The sequence below is a fragment of the Elephantulus edwardii genome, unplaced genomic scaffold (assembly GCF_000299155.1).
Source record: "Elephantulus edwardii isolate Elephantulus edwardi_28Jun2011 unplaced genomic scaffold, EleEdw1.0 scaffold00391, whole genome shotgun sequence".
NCBI classification, from domain to species: domain Eukaryota; kingdom Metazoa; phylum Chordata; class Mammalia; order Macroscelidea; family Macroscelididae; genus Elephantulus; species Elephantulus edwardii.
Window position 1 is genome coordinate 1,389,988 of NW_006400141.1, and position 12,133 is coordinate 1,402,120.

A 12,133-nucleotide genomic window follows, 5' to 3' on the forward strand; every position below is an offset into this window, starting at 1 on the left:
TCCTTCGAGCCGGATTCGAACCAGCGACCTAAGGATACCTCTATGTTACTTCTACAGTCCTCCGCTCTACCAACTGAGCTATCGAAGGACCGCAAGAGTTCAGTCTCTTAAAAATCTTTTAAAAAATCGAAAAAACACCACATTGTTTTGATGATTACCAATTTTACTATTTTGAAAGCATAATTAATTGTAAACGGCCAGTGATGCATCTGAAATATTCTATATCATTATTTTGGCATGGACTTACAAAGTAAAATTAGTTACGTTTTATACTTAAGATATCGGGGCTTTATATACAAGGCAAATTTTATCTCAGAACTACTACTGGTATCTTTATTTTCTACGTATAATATAAACAGCGTGAACAATTTCCCCTCTTCCCCGATAATGCAAGATGTCCTGTTATTGAGTTATCTCCTTTTTCTGTCTTGAAAGTATCTTCTTACAGATGACTGGGTTGAAAAGAAGTCCGAGTCATAAACCAGCAATATTAGTGCATTTTTTTGCTGGTTTTGATTGTTTTGCCGTAGAGTCGAGGACAACTTGTAGCGACCCTAGGAACAAAATACCTGAACTCTGTTCTATAACTAAGGTCGTTTCTCTAAGTTTGTAGTTTCCAGAGGCATGTTGTTTCAGAAGCGGATGCCACTCCTGCTTTTTTATGCCTTTGAAATTCTTTCTGAAAACAGGATGGAAAATTATATCTATTCATAATGCTAATGATAAAGCAGTATAACACACCAAAAAAAGATTGCTGATCTCTTCCGCAGAGCAGCTTATGCATTCGGACCAAGTACTTTGGTATTACAGAGCAGCGTCTTAATGACAAACTAGGCCATCTGTGTTCCCTATAGTGAGGGAATTGCTCCCTGCATCACAACTTCAAGAAAAGGAAAGATTCTCATAACCAAGCCAATTGCCAACATCATAATAAATGGAGGAAAGATTGAGGTTGTTAACAATTTCATTTTGGGGAAAAAATCGTTTTGTTAGGATCCACAAGACACACTCTTGGCACGAACAGTCAGGAAATAAAAAGATGAGTTGCTTTAGGAAAGTCGGCTGTCAGGGACCTCTTCAGAGTGCCAAAGAGCAAACATGTCAGTCTAGAGACTAAAGTGCACCTGATCCAGGCCATGGTCTCAATTCTACTATGCATCTGTGAGCTGGACAATGACCAAGGATGACAGAAGAAGAATCCATGCCTGTAAGTTGTGGTGCTGGAGAAGAGTACTGAACAGGACTGTAACAGGACAAGTAACTTTGTTCTAGAGAGGGTGAAACCACGTTGCTCCTTGTAGGCAAAGATTTTGAAACACCGTCTCACGTACTTTGGGCATGTTGCCAGGAGGGACCAATCCTAGGCTAAGGACATCATGCTTGGAATTTTAGAAGGTCATCGCAGGAGAGGAAGACCCCGAACGAGATGGATTGACATAGGGACTGTGGCAGTGAAACAGATGTGTCAGAGATTGAGATTGGCTCAGGATAGGTCAGGTTTCAGGACTAATGTTTTCTATGAGTTCTAGTCGATTTACGGCACATAACAACAATGGTAAAGCATATATGGTAAAGCATTTTTTGTAGGATAAATTATTTGTGTGGTTCATGTTATGTTGCTAAGTGAAGCAGTTAACATGAAATAAAAACTGCTAAGAAATTTTAATAGCCAGTTAAGTATTTCTTTTTCAAAGCAAATTGTCAAACATCAACGTTCCGCATGTAGCATGCTCAACTTCTTGTGCCTGAGACAAGAATGAATCAAAGGTGATGAATACATTAAACCATCTGGAGAGAAAAGGTGCTTTTTAAATTATTAATTAGGAAAAGATTGTTAAGTGGATTTCTCAATAAAATATCTCCATGACTGTACTATTGAATTTTTTATTTAAATAGCAACTACCAACATCTCTCATCAGAAATATTGAGAGTATTTTGTTTCATTAACTTATTTATGAGAATCCTTTCGTTGAGAAACTAAATATTGTCTGATAACATTTCCATGGCCTGAATTATGACCTGCAATGACACACCTATTCAATGACCTGCAAGATGACACAACCTTACTTGCTGAAACTGAGGAGGGCTTGAAACACTTGCTGCAGAAGATCAGAAACTACAGCATTCAATGTGGATTACATCTCAACATCAAGAAAATGAAAATTCTAATCACTGGTGGCAATATCATGATAGATGGAGCAAAGATTGAAGTTATCAATGATTTCTTGTCACTTGAATCCACAATCAACACCCTTAATACCAGCAGCAAAGAAATAAAAAGATGTATCACATTGGGAAAATCTTCTGTCAGGGACTGTTCCAAGTGTTGAAAAGCAAAGGCATCACTTTTTTTTTTCCTGAGCCAACTCATGGTTTTCAGTTACTTGTTATGCATCTGAAAATTGGATGGAAAAGAAAAATTTATGCCTTTGAGTTGCAGTATTGGAGAAGAGCACTCAGAAGCCCATGAACTGCCAAAAAAAAAAAAAAAAAAACCCAAAATATGTCTCGGAAAAAGTGCCACCAGCTTGCTCCTTGGAAGCAGGGGTGGTGATGCTTTGTCTCATACACTTGGGCACGTTGTTTGGAAGGGCCATTCCTCGGAGAAGGACATCATTCTTGGGATCGTCAGCACAGGAGAAAACCTTCAATAAAGTGAATCGACATGGTGGCTGGAACAGTGGGCTCAATCAAATATATAAGAAAGAGATGGCACAGATCCAGGGCCAGGTTCAGATATGATATTCACAGAGACATGGTAAGTCAAAATCGGCCTGACAGCACATAACAACAATAGAACATGAGCAGCAATGGATGAAGAACATTTAGAAACGGATTTTTTTCCTCACATTTTCAGATGTGGACCTTGGAGACAAAATGGAAAAGCAGCAAAGATGCCAATATATGGTGAAAAGAAAAGAAAACTGCTAAACTCAATTGCTGATACACGAATATTTTACTACTTTTTAAAAATAGCTGCACTTGCAATGAAAAAAGAGAAAGAGAAGATCAAGTATTTATAAAAACCAAGTAAACAAAACCCATTGCTATTGCGTGGACTAGGACGCATAAAAACTCTATGGACAGAGTAGAACCACCCCAGAAGATTCCTAGGCTGTGATCCTTTCAGGGACAGACTGTCTCGTTATTGCCCAGCTGAGTGGCAGGTGGCTTCTAACCACCAATCTTTCCACTATGCTTAACGCACTTCATCACCAGGGCTCCCGATTAAGCATTAATGGTAATATAAAGATCTTGAAAAGGCCCACTAGGGGCATCCTGTACTGCACAGGGACATGGTGTCACTTGCTATTGGTCACCTACATTTGTGCAGATCATCTTCACCAATTTAACTGAGACCGTTGATATTGTTAGGTGCCATCAAGTCACCTATAGTGACCCTATGAATAACATGGAAACTCGCCCTAACCTACATCATTCTCACAGTCTCTGCCATGCTTGAGTCTGTGGTTATAGGCCCTGTGTCAATCCATTGTGGAAGATAATCCTTCTTCTGATCCTCCACCTTTTTTTGAAGTCTTTTCCAAGAATTAGCCCTTCTTAATAACATACCAAAAGCATGTGAAAAGAAATTTCAATATTCTTGCCTCTAAAAGTATCTTGGCTTCACTCCCTCAAAACATATTTGTTCTTTTGGGAGTTTATGGAATATTCAATTCTCTTTTCCAACACCACAATTTAAAGGCATTGATTCTTCTCCAGTCATTGTTATTATTATATTTCAGAAGCAAAAGAAGCAATTGAAAATATTGTGACTTTGATCAGGTGCACCTTAGTCTTTAAATGGATAACCTTGCTCTTCAGCATTTTGGAGAGATCCTTGACAGATTTTTTCCAATACAACATGGTTGTGTTTTGTTGTTTTTGTTTGGGTTGTTTGTTTGGTTTTTTTGGTTTTGTTTTTTTGTTTGTTTTTTTTTTTTAACCAAGACTACTGTTAGGTGGCAGTTCAGTTTGCTGTGGCTCAAAAGTTCAGATCTGAACCTTGTCCTGTCCTGTGCTATCCCTCTCATCTCTGATATACTTGAACCCATTTATAAAGTCACTGTGTATCAGTCTCGCTGAATGTCTTCCTGTCTTTCACTAACCCCTCAAGGACTGGCCCTTTCTTACAACATGCCCAAAGTATGTGAGACGAAGTTTCACCATCCTTGCCTCTTAGGAACACGCTAAGTTGCTCTTTCTCCCACATATATTTGTTTGCTCTTTTGCAGCTCAGGGGATATTCAGTCTCCACACCACAATTCAAAGGCATCAATTCTACTTCTCTCATCCTTATTCATTGTCCAACTGACTGAAACTAGAAAACATTAACTACTAAAAAGTAAAAAAATCACTTAACTGGAACTTCTGGTAAAGAAGCAGATGTTGAATGAGCGTTTACGCACCAGAGGGAACGGGCTTCCAAAAACACCAACACATCATCCAATTCCTGATAGTGGATAGGCCCATACAAAACAGAAGCAATTTTTGACTTTTTGGCAAGGACTCTGGTTTTAAGGCTGCAAACACAGTATATTCGCTGACTCTATTAATATTTACCTAGATGAGGGGGAAGCCTAATACATGAAGCCAGAATAAACCGAGAAATTAACGCCCTCTGGTGGTCACGTGTCCAGAACTGTCCCTGGACAATATGTTTCTAAGGAGAACAAGGCCAATTAGTGGAAATTTTAGTGGCTCACAGAATGAAGTTAATTATTAGAAAACCAAACTCAAGTCTCTGCTTTGAGAAACTTGATTTTCCTTCACAGCAGCATGTACAATTTCTTTCCAGTTCCTGGTTTCCGTCTATGCCACTACAGTATTGAATTTGTACCTGATTCCCAGAATTTTCTGGGCCAGCAGCATTCTGTGGCTTCTCTCACCTGAACCTTCTCTAAGGATGATCCTGAGGGCGGAACTTATCTAGGGACCATCGATTCACCATTGATTCACAGCCCACTTTGCCCTATTGACTAACTACAAATAGTAACTGTAGAGTGAAGGGGCAGCGAGCCACGACTTACTTCTAGATATTAAAGAGTATAAACGATGGCAGCACGAGCACCCAGCTGGGGAATTAGCTCAAATGGTAGAGCGCTCGCTTAGCATGCGAGAGGTAGCGGGATCGATGCCCGCATTCTCCAACTTTATGTCCCTCTTACCCCTGAAAATAGAAAACTAGATTGTTAGTGCACAATATGCGCCTATTTTTTTTATTAATTTCTTTTTTCTAATTAATTTTAATAGACATTTACAGAGGTCTTGGATTTCCATTCATTCATTGCCGCACTTTTCTCCCTGCCCACCCCTTCCCACCAGTTCGCTCCCCTCTCCGAAAAAAAAAATCCTTTATTAGTATACAATTCCCCCATCCCTTCCCCCACACCCCCACGCCTATTTTTTTTAAGAGGTATAAAATTTCCTTAGCATTTCCTCTCATAATTTTTGTATCTGAATCTTTGTTTTTAGTCCTTTAGATTTACAAAGCTACATTTTAGTGCTTTGTATATTTTCATTCCCTGTATCTGTTTCCTATCCTCCTGACCTATTTAAAAACACTTCGCGTTTTTACAGCCCCATTAATTACGAAGATGATGGATGTGTAGTTGTATTGGAGGTACATCTTTTTACAGTTACTTTTCCTTTTATGAGGTCACTTAACTGCATCTTGAATAGGACTCAAACTACTGTTATTATTATGTGTCGTCCAGTCGCCTGCGACTCATAGAGACCTTAGGCACAATGGCTCTGAACCCTGTCCTGTCCTGAGCCAGTCTCACGTCTCTGACACATCCACACCCATTACCTAGGCACTGCGTCAATCCATTTCATCCGGGGTCTTCCTCTCCTGCGCTGTCCTTCTACCTTTCCAAACTTGACGTCCTTCTCTAAGGACTGGTCCCTCCTAATAACATGTCTAAAATATGCCAGTAGCGCTGAAATTGGGTAAATGGCTCCCACTGACAGGTAATTGCAGTGGAAAATTTATCTGGATTAAAATCCAAAGTGCCTTCGCAAAAAATTCAATCCAGGGTTATTCTAGTAAACTTTGCACCCCAATCCTAAACGTTATCTTTGAAAAGAAAATTGGACTATTTTTCTTTTCTACCTTTTTTGACCCCAACTCATTTTCAAAAAACAAGAAGTTATTTGGGGCGCCCAGTTTTGGGTAGTCTCCAGCTATTAATAAAATTAGTCTCCAATTTGGGCAAAATCTTCAGACCCCTTCCTCACTTCAACTAGTTTGCGGGGTTTGGGTTTTGGTTTTTTTGTTTGTTTGTTTGTTTTTTCGCTTTCCAGTTGTTTCTGATAAATACAAGAACTTGACGATCATTTGCACAAGAAATAAAAATCCAGATGCATGAGAGGCAAGATTTTAAAGTAAATATATAAAATTGCCAGGCACAAAATCCTCAAACAATTCTTCCCTTAATCCAAGATCTTTGTGGTAGAGAACTCCTCCAGAGATCACAATTTCTGAGACAAGGTAGAAGTGGGACTAATACATATTAATAAATCAGTCTTAAATAAACAAATGTTGTCAAGTGATATTTCTTCCTTTTGAGCTAAACCAAAATGAGTGAGAAATGCTACTTTTTCATTATTTTACCCTTTCCCTCTGAAACCAGCAGCGACTCTCAAACCTTGCAATATATTGATTGCGGTGGATTGAGGGGTTTTGTTACGTTTTGTTCAGGGGGCTTTTTTAAATAGCAGTGCTTCCAAAATAACCGAAAGACAGGCGCTTAGTAAAATCTCTCGGGTAACTCTGATATCCGTTGAGTATTGTTAGCAGTAGTGAGAATCACCAGGACATAATTAAACACATAAAAAAACGTAATCCCGCTGCCTTTAAAATTTCGCGCCACAAGAGGACGCTCGTGCTCCATCAATTATTTGTGGGTCTCCGTTGTCGCGATCAGGCAACGCCTCTCTGCCTCTCTAGAGTCAAGGTCGTAGGTGGAGGGAGACCCTTCTCTGTACCAAAAGGGCAGCAGCCCAGCAACCTAAGATCTATCCATTAGGGTTCAGCGCTACTCCACCTACTGAACAAACTAGGGTTAGTGTATATATTAGGAATTATTGAGACTAATTATTTAAAAAGAGTAGGAAAAATTTGCAGTTCATAAATAATAGCTTTCAAGAAATGGACATAGAGAATGGACAAGCATGAAATGTACTTTTTACAACTTAAAAAAGTGTAAGGTGGCGGGGGAGAAAAAAAAGAAAAAAAAAAAAGGTGTGAACTCCTTCGAGCCGGATTCGAACCAGCGACCTAAGGATGCCTGCTAATTACCACTACAGTCCTCCGCTCTACCAACTGAGCTATCGAAGGACTCACACTGTCTTACTGATCCGCCAGGGATGCCATCTCTGTGTAAGGTTGTGGGAACTAGATGTGGTTACTATTTCTTTTATTCTACTTTTTTTCATTCAGCACCCATTTCAAAACTGACATTACTAGGGCCTCCGTCTTGACCAGGGAGAAAACAGAAACACTATAGTTCAACAATTTGCAAAAAGCAAAATTAAATTATGAGGAGGGGATAAGGAATTAACGATTAGTATCTCAATGCTGACTTCTATCTATAAAAAAATCAAGCGTGTCAAAAAGTTCTTCACTTGACATTTGTCACCATTGACCAAAAACCTAAACTTCAGTTCAAAGATCTATCAATAGAAACTTAAATCAATACATTTTCATGATCTATAAGTGACTGGGGTAATCGGGATGGGTGTGTCAGAGGCAATGCGATTGGCACAGCATAGAGCAGGGTTTAGGGCTGTTGTACATAGATAGGATGGCTGAGTCGCAAACGACTCGATGGCACATAACAACAACAACAACATCTTAACATAGAGGTAGAAATATGCCACTCAAGTATCATTTTGTAAAATGCAGAATTCAATTCTAATTTTCTATGACTGGAAGTTCAAATAGCTGGGTCAAACAAATAACAAACTCTAACGGTTTATACAATTTAGAGAATAGATCAAAACGTTAGAGTATCTGAAGATGCATCCAAACTTAAGAAAAATTATTCTTCTTCAGGTTACATTATCACATAAGGGACTCAGATGCATCGTAGGGCAAAGATTCTACTTATGCAAGTATACCATGAAGACAAATACGTCTGTATTTCCTAGAATTCTTTAAATCAATTATATTGCTTGCCTCATTGAATTACAGTATCATTTGACAACTACTCTACTTTTGTGCAAGATGCATGAATGCAAGATTTTAAAAAAGTGTGCTTTGACAAAATAGATAATAGTAAATAAATTTATAAATGATGCTAACATTTAGCCAGTTGGAATGGTAAGGAGATCAAATTTTATCCTTAATCCATACAGATTGATCCCACTCAAAATAAGATGTTTGAGGGAGATGCTCTGTTAATAGCCAAATTAATGGATTAGCAAAGTGCTTTTAATTCACTGGAGACAGGGAAATCTTTCTTTGTACTAAAGAGAATTACTATTTATTACCATGGTCTACTTACATTAGTAGAGTTATTCGCCCTACCTGTAAGATTCCATTGTTACAGTCACTACAGCCTGGTAAATATAAGCAATTGACTGTTTGGAGTCAATATGAATGTATTGTACGTATGAAACATAAAATAAATAAATAGATAGATAGATAAATGCAGAATCCATTGTTGTTGTTATATGCCATTGAGTTGCTTGTGATTCATAGTGAAGGTCCAACAGCCCTAAACTCTGCTCTGTCCTGTGCCAATCACACTGTCTCTGATACATCCATCCCCATTACTCCAGTCACTGAATCAATCCACCTCATAGAAAGCTTTACCCTCCTGTGCCGACCCTCCAACCTCCCAAGCATGATGGCCCTCTCCAAGGACTAGTCCCTCCTTACAACATGTCCAAAGTATATTAGATGAAGCCTCAGAATCTTTGCCTCCAAGAAGCCGCCCAGTTTAACCCTCTCCAGGATGAATCTGTTTGTTTCCCTAGCAGTCCATAGTACCCACAATACTCTTCTCCAGCACCACAGCTCAAAGGCATCAATTCTCCTTCTAACCTCCTTAGTCATTGTCCAACTCTCTGATGCATAACACGTGATTGCAAAGGCCATGGCCTGTATCAGAAACATCCTAGTCTCCAGAGAGACACCATTGCTCTTCAGTACTTTGGAGAGGTCCCTGACAGCAGACTTTCCCATGGCAAGGCATCTTTTAATTTCCTGGCTACTGGTGCCAAGACTGTTGACTGTGGAGCCAAGCCGACTAAAGCTTTGAACAATCTCAATCTCTTCACCATCCATACTGATGCTGCCAATTAGTCCAGTGCTGATAATCTTTGTCTTCCTGACATTGAGCCTCAGTCCATACTGAAGGCTGCAGTCCTTGACCCTCTGCAGCAAGCACTTCAGGTCCTCCTCAGTTTCAACAAGCAGGGTTGTATTATCTGCATATCTCAGATTGTTGATAGATCTTCCACCAACCTTGACGTCACATTTCTCCTCATAGAGCCCAGCCTCCTGGATAATCTGTTCTGCATACAGGTTGAAAAGGTATGGAGATAGGACACATCCCTGGCGTATGCCCTTCCCAACTTTGAACCATGCAGTGTTTCTTTGCTCTGTTCTGATGATTGCCTCTTGGTCCAAATATAGATTTCACATTAGCACAACCAAGTGTTCTGGGATTCTCATTCTTCTGAGAGTCAGCCACAGTTTGTTATGATCCGCACAGTCAAACAACTTTGCATGTTAATGGAACACAGATAGACATTCTTCTGGTATTCCCTTCTTTCAGCTAAGATCCATCTAACATCAGCTACAATATCCCTAGTACCACGACCCCTTCTAAACCCAGCCTGGACTTCTGGCAGTTCTCTGCTGATGTGCTGTCCCAGTCGTTTTTGGATAATCTTCAGTAAAATCTTGCTTGCATGTGAAATCAATGATACTGTTCTATAGTTTCCACACTCTGTTTGGTCACCCAATAGAATCCATTACGTAACATATTTTTTAAGCTTTTGTTTTACTTCTTTCACTCTCAGTCTGTGTTGTTGTTAGATGCTTTCCAGGAGGTTCTGAAACACTCCCAGATACTGTCATCATCACGAATTTTGCTGTTTGAACCCATTGTTGCAGTCACTACTATACCAATCCATCTAATTGAGCCCCTTCCTCTTTTCCACTCTTCCTTTACCAAACATAGTGTTGCTTCCCAGGGATTAATAAAAAGTTGGTTACTTAATTTAGTTAATTAAATTAAGCCGCCAAAATTAAATCCCCAAGGATGTAATGCCCAAAGCACCCAAAGCAAGTTTCTCAGAGGAAATAGCAAGGGAAGTAAAAAAACAGTTGCACCAAGGTAATAGCACTTCTGGAAAGAACCAAAAACGGAGTTATATCAGGAAGAATCCCCTTCCTCAGGAATGCAAAGGATCCAAACCCCCACCAATCCTATAGATCCTACGCGAGGCGAGTCTGTGACCAGTCTCATGAGACTGGGAGAAAAAAAAAAAACCCCAACAAACAAACAACCAGTGCATACCTGAGGATCCCTCTTTTTTTTTTTCCTGGCTGCCTGTCAAAAGGTTATGGCCCACCTTGACTTTACAGGGTTTCGTCTCCTCCCCCATCCCCTTCTTCTTTCCATTCCTCTTCAACTCTTTTGCTCCTATCTCTATCTTCCACCAGTCATGCCTTAAACGTTACCTTAATAAACATTTTCACTTGTTTTGCTAAATTACCACTCTGTGTATGTGTATCCAGTTTACTTAACTACAGCCACTTCAACTCACTCCCTCGTGAGAAATATTAGCAAGCGGTGAAGAGACAGAAAGAACTCTAGCTTTAGCACACGTTTCATTTGTTATCTTAACAGTTTCTAATCCTTTTCCTTTTTTCAATTTCTGCACCTATCACTTTTATTCTGACCTTTGCCATCTCTTGACAGGACCCATTAAATCATCTTCAAATTGGTTTCTGATCTGTCTCCTCAATTTCTCCTCACAAACAAAAGTTTCACTGAAAGGAGTCATAAAAGAAAGGTCTTTATTGAAACTTCCTTTGCCATCCTCTCCCCCAAATAAAAATGTATGCAGAAAAAGGAAAAAGAACTCTTTCTAAAAGCCTTATCTGCTACTCATACCACCCAGTGTATAACAAGTGTAACGTATGAATTCTTTGTTAAAGTTGCAGATTGTGACCCAGAAATTAAGTGGCCTCGTGTGTGACCCTGTACTTTTCAGGATACAAGGCCCACTTGTTTTCTCCTGTCCGTTTTACAAGATTAAGAAATGGAAAACGGCTCTCTCGGATCCTCGCTTCCAACATGATGAAGAAAAGGAGAAACAACGGTCGTGCCAAAAAGGGCCGCGGCCACGTGCAGCCTATTCGCTGCACGAACTGCGCCCGGTGCGTGCCCAAAGACAAAGCAATTAAGAAGTTCGTAATCCGAAATATAGTAGAGGCAGCTGCTGTCAGGGACATTTCCGAAGCGAGTGTTTTCGACACCTATGTGAAACTGCACTACTGTGTGAGTTGTGCCATTCACAGCAAGGTGGTGAGGAACCGTTCTCGTGAAGCCCGAAAGGACCGGACACCACCTAGATTTAGACCTGCAGGTGCTGCCCCACGACCACCACCAAAGCCTGTGTAAGGATTTGATTCCTTAAAAGGCTGAAGAAAAAACTCGTCTGAAAATAAAATGGAAATTACACTTAAAAAAAAAATGGAAAACGGAGCTGAGCATAGGGAGAAGTGGCATATTTCCACCAAGGTGGATCCTGAGGTGGAGGTGCGAATAACATATTCTCGTAGGCCAGGATTCATGCGTAGTTCTATGCACACCTAGAATTAATTTCTCAATGTTTAATATAAAATGGAAAGCAGATAGGTATTTTGCATCCTTTTACTCGGTCCCCCTTGGATGTTATCCCTAGATGTGAGTGACAGATTTTAAATCCTCTTCCTTCTTAAGTTTCTCCAACGCGCAGGAGAGGAACTAGAGTGCCGAATCCCCCGAGCCCACGTGGGCGGTAGGCGGCGAATACCAGAGTGTGCGGTTCCGCATCCTGAACTTGCTAATTAGCAAGACAGTTACCACTTCCGAGGAAAAAGGTCAAGCGTATGAATGCGCGGGCGGGG

General features: G+C 40.1%; 3 non-coding genes and 1 pseudogene across 3 annotated transcripts; 2 read left to right on the forward strand and 2 right to left on the reverse strand.

Moving 5' to 3' along the window:
- Window positions 1-88, reverse strand: TRNAY-GUA. The gene is given in 2 exon segments: window positions 1-36; window positions 52-88. It is a non-coding gene; the product is annotated as a tRNA-Tyr (tRNA).
- A 4,989-nt stretch (window positions 89-5,077) lies between these two features.
- On the forward strand, window positions 5,078-5,150 carry TRNAA-AGC. The gene has a single exon. It is a non-coding gene; the product is annotated as a tRNA-Ala (tRNA).
- A 2,104-nt stretch (window positions 5,151-7,254) lies between these two features.
- TRNAY-GUA lies at window positions 7,255-7,342 on the reverse strand. Its single transcript is given in 2 exon segments — window positions 7,255-7,290; window positions 7,306-7,342. It is a non-coding gene; the product is annotated as a tRNA-Tyr (tRNA).
- Window positions 7,343-11,318: 3,976 nt separating this feature from the next.
- Window positions 11,319-11,645, forward strand: LOC102860500 (annotated as a pseudogene).
- Window positions 11,646-12,133: the final 488 nt, after the last annotated feature.